We start from the raw sequence: 4,753 nt of genomic DNA, 5'->3' as shown, positions 1-4,753 counted from the left end.
ACCATCGGAATTGCATTCATTTCATGTGAATTGAAATTTGTTTATTCTTGGTTTTCTTCCTTCTTTCTTCTTCATCACTGGACAGTCACTTGCATAGTGACCAGGTTGGCCGCATTCAAAGCACTGATCAGTTTGCTTTTTGTTGAACTCTAGATTCCCTTTGTTTCTCGAGTTGTTGAACTGATTTGGAAATGAATTGCTAGGTCCACCTTTTCTGAATCTCCTCTTGTTGAGTATTCATTTGAAACTTCTTGTGATGAAAGCGATATCATTGTCATCACCTTCCACATCTTTTTCATCTAGGGAGGCAGAATCATCTTCATCTTGTGAGGCTTTTAGGGTAATATTCTTTCGCACTTTTGCATCCTCTTCCTCTTGCACCTTAGTCTTAAGTTTCAGCTCATAAGAGGTAAGAGAATTAATAAGAGATTCAATAGGCATAGTATTCAAATCTCTAGCCTCCTCAATAGCAGTCACTTTATTTTCCCAATCATTGGACAAGACATTCAGGATTTTTCTATTTTTCTCACCAAGAGAATATTCTTTTTCCAGCACCTCTAAATCTTTAATGAGATCATTGAATCTACAATACATTTGATCAACATTTTCATGAGGTTCCATCTTGAAAAATTCATACTTTGTAACTAGAATGGACTTCTTTTGTTCTCTAACATTCTCACTACCTTCATGAATTTCTTTCAGTTTGTCCCAAATTTCTTTAGCTGACTTGCAACCCTTGACTCTAATAGATTCATTTGAGTCTAATGCACAATATAACACATTCATGGCTTTTACATTTAAGGTAAGATGAGCTCTATCCACAGCAGTCAGTTCACTTCTTGTTTTCGGTCTAGATGCATGAGTATTTTCATCTATGAGAGAGGCATCATATGGACCTTCACTAATAATAAATCACAATTCGATATCAATAGATTGCAAAAAGATAATCATTCTTTCTTTCCAACTCATATAATTTCACCCATTAAACATAGGTGGTCTAATAACAGAATGTCATTCAAAAAACATGATATTATTGGTTGTCATTTTTACTCCCAAACCGATTGAGCTTAATCTCAAGGAGACCAACCTCTGATACCAATTGTAAGGATCGGAAACAACCAAGTGAAAGAGATAAACAATGCAAAGATCATAAATGTAACAATAAGTAAAAGGAAAGAATTGCAAACCAATTAACTATCCAGCTCCTCTTGAGCTTCAAACAAGTTACTTCAAATTGATGAATTACAATCACTCTTGTGTACAAAGGAAGGTTCACCTCCTCCTTACCCCGAATCCCTCGGTCAAATCAGGACGTTTTACTATCCCTCAGGACAACCCTCACAGACCTACACTCATGAAGTATTCACTCACAAATGAAAAACTTACAATGAACCTTACACCACTAAGACTACAAATCTTCTTTGAAGAGTATTTTCTCACTAAAATCTCTCTAGATCTTTTATATCTTCAGTGTGCCAAAGTTGTTTGAAGTATCTGACCAATCACTATTTATATAGGACCAAGAAAGAGCCTCATTAAAGTTTCCAACGGATAGAAAGTAGTTGAAGAGTCAACTAGCCGTTGGAGTGTCGGACGTCCGATAGCTCTGTTTTATGCGTCCGACAGCAGGCAGTGAGTTTCAGAGATTTTCTTCAATTCTTTCGGACGTCCGGTGCAAACAAACAGATTTGAGAAATTATCTTGTTTCTATCGGACGTCCGGTAGAGACATATTCAGCGTCCGATAGTTTCGTCGACTTCGAAGGATCCTATCGGACGTCCGAAGTTGTGCAATGATTATCGGACGTCCGATTCTGACTTCTTGAGCGTCCGACAGTTTCAGCATACTTTGTCATCTTTCAATTGTACTTGATCTTTGGAACTAATTTGTTTCATAACTGAATAGATCTTTTAAGAGACATTAGTAACATCCATTTGTCTTGTAAACATCAAAAGATAGGGATCAAGATCAACACCCACACACACGACTTACATTCATGCACACTTACAGTAACATTCAGTCAATTATCGACCTTCAAACTCAACTAAATTGAGTGCGATGAAGTACACTCCTGATTTAGAAGGCGAGGGACAATTGAGATAAACTTTACACTGAATCATTTAGTAATAATTCATAATAAGCACATTTGTCACATAATTTCACTTAGGTACACATAAATAGTTTAACACATAAATTCTGAAAACACTCACCAATTATCCAAATAAATTACTCTCGAGTCTCGGGTTGTTTTCCTGGCTCACAGCTACTTCCTGGGCAAATTAATAATTCCAAAGTAAATATATAATTTGTAGATGTTCACTTATTATTTATTATCCTATTATTTGATCGATTAAAGTCAAGTTTGACCTTAAAATACAAATATACTCAATATTGATCCTCCAATATTTATTCCGCATTTTATTTCGAAACTTATTAACTTTATTATATTAAATCAAGAATATATGTATTTTTTTTCAAGTTAATAATTTATAAAATATTTATTTTTGGATTAAATTATTTTCCATTTAAGATTCTAAGATTACGGTTTAGGAGTACTCCATTGGTCCGCTTTTTAATTAATTAAACTCTAGGTTATTTGTAAATTAATTTTTATTCCACTACGCCAGTCCCTCAAATTTTATACTCTAAAATATTTGTGAAGACAATATTAAGTAATTAGAAGCCAATTTAGGTATATAACTATTGTGAGTTTTTCACTCAATTGCCTTAGTTTAACTCTACTCTTGAAACTAGGTATAGCCGTTGATTCTCAGAACAATCATAGCTATTATTTATGAAAGCTTACAAGGTTGGAAATTAGAAGAAATGCTGGTTAAAAGTTGGTTCCTCACGGTTAGCATCTTATCAAAGTGCATTCGGGAACAAAAGGAAAGGCAACGAGAAAGGTAGCTTTGCCATCCTCTGGTGTTTTGATCATAACTGGAGCTACGCTTATCAGATTGAGACAAATTTTATAGCGTTTCAAAGCTAAGATATAGACCTACATTTTTTGTGAAGACATTGACACCCAGTTCTCACATTTTCAGGGTCAAAAATGGCCGGATAGAAGCACATTCTGCTTCACTCCCTCGGCCAATATTCTGCATTGCCACTCTCTGGTGTTTTCATCATAACTGGAGCTATACTTATCAGATTGAGGTAAATTTTATAGCGTTTTGAAACTAAGACATATACCTACATTTCATATGAAGATATCGACACCCAGTTCTTGCATTTTCAAGGTAAAAAAGGGACGGTCAGAAGCACAATCTGTTTCATTTTCTTGGACAGCAACCACAAAAATTCTAGTAACGTTACTTCAAACTTTAAGCAAAAACTCTATTCTTTCACTTGCTTAAAGCTCTAAATACTTAAGTTACATTCAGTCCAGCATATAACAAGGCAAATAGCATCTAATTTCAACAAGTTATTCAACCCAAAAGCTACGCAGAACAATCTGAAGTCTACTTCTCTCTCTCGGTCAAGCTGTGACTGTTTTGGACAGCAATTAGTTTTTAAACAAGAACTTCTCCATTAACTACTTTATTTCCCATTCAAATCCAACATGCATGCTAAAACTAAAAGATTATGCAAGGTATTCAACTTCGACGAATTTGGAACCCAGAAATCTGGAAAATTTTCTTTCTTCATCTCTCGGCTAGCTAGACAAAACCACTAGTTAATTCTTGCAAATTTTTCACTCAAGCTAACAACTCTGCACTAGTTACTCAGATAAGACAAGGAAATAACACATGGTTTGAGCTTCTAGCAGAAAATTACTCCATATACTCGGTTACTAAGCTACAAAATTCAGTTTCTTCCTCTCGGGTGAAGCTGGAAAAATTCCAGCATGTTTCTTCCTACGGTCTCAACCCAAAGTTCCACCTTTTCCCAAGTTTTCTTCAACTAAACTTCCCAAAACATCAGAAGCCAACGTATTACATGCAAAACCTATCATTAGTTTCCATTTTTACAATAATAACAGGCTGCAACTCAACATGCAAGCTCTCGGTTCCCCAACTTCAGTCCAACTCCTATTTTTCTTCCATATCAGAATTCTCTTCAGCTAAATCTTGTTATTCCTGGCTAAAACCCAACATGCAGCCCCTATTCTCAGTTATATTCAAGAAATAAAAGCGTGGTTACAGATTCTTACCTTTTCTTTCCCAAAGCTCGATAATTACAGATCACTGTCCTCTCCCTCGGCTTTGGTTCCTCCACTCTTGCACCCGCTATCCTTTTCTCCTCACTGATGTAGCTGATACTTGTAGTTGCAGACTGGTTTGTCCTCTTAGCTCTCGGCTTTGGTTGGTTAAAAAGTGCAGAAATGGAAAAGCTGTTCGGTTGCTCTTTTCTTTTTCCTCTCTCGGCTGTTGCTGCCTAAGGAGAAATGCAGAGCTCTCTTTCTCACTCTCCCAGCCGATAACTCCAAAGAACTGACCACTCACTCGAATCTGCTTTTGAAAGAAAGCGAGAAAGAAGACAGCTTTGTTTATTTTTGCTCTCAGTCCGCCAGTTTTCATTTCTTTAAGCTGTTCTCATTCGGTTATTGCTTATTCAGCAATTTAATTTGGTGATGCATTCCCTCGTGACAGCTGTCTCAATTCACCGCCCAAGAGTTTTTGAAGTGGTTTTTTTTTCCTAAGTTTCTTTCGGTTGTCCAGCAGCTTAGTTTCTCTCTTGGTTGCATGGTTAATTGGTTAGGTGTCAAGGTTAAAATGGTCTTTTGACATTAATTTATTTACTTGCTAAG

General features: G+C 36.1%; 1 long non-coding RNA gene across 1 annotated transcript; it reads right to left on the bottom strand.

Moving 5' to 3' along the window:
* Window positions 1-1,190: 1,190 nt before the first annotated feature.
* LOC140014294 (uncharacterized) lies at window positions 1,191-4,526 on the bottom strand. The gene is made up of 2 exons (XR_011821017.1): window positions 4,157-4,526; window positions 1,191-2,270 (listed from the first exon to the last, which is right to left on the bottom strand). It is a non-coding gene; the product is annotated as an uncharacterized lncRNA (long non-coding RNA).
* Window positions 4,527-4,753: the final 227 nt, after the last annotated feature.

The sequence above is a fragment of the Coffea arabica genome, chromosome 9c (assembly GCF_036785885.1).
Source record: "Coffea arabica cultivar ET-39 chromosome 9c, Coffea Arabica ET-39 HiFi, whole genome shotgun sequence".
Classification (NCBI taxonomy): Eukaryota; Viridiplantae; Streptophyta; class Magnoliopsida; order Gentianales; family Rubiaceae; genus Coffea; species Coffea arabica.
The sequence above is the reverse complement of the archived record's forward strand: the minus strand, read 5'-3'. Positions and strand labels throughout refer to the sequence as shown.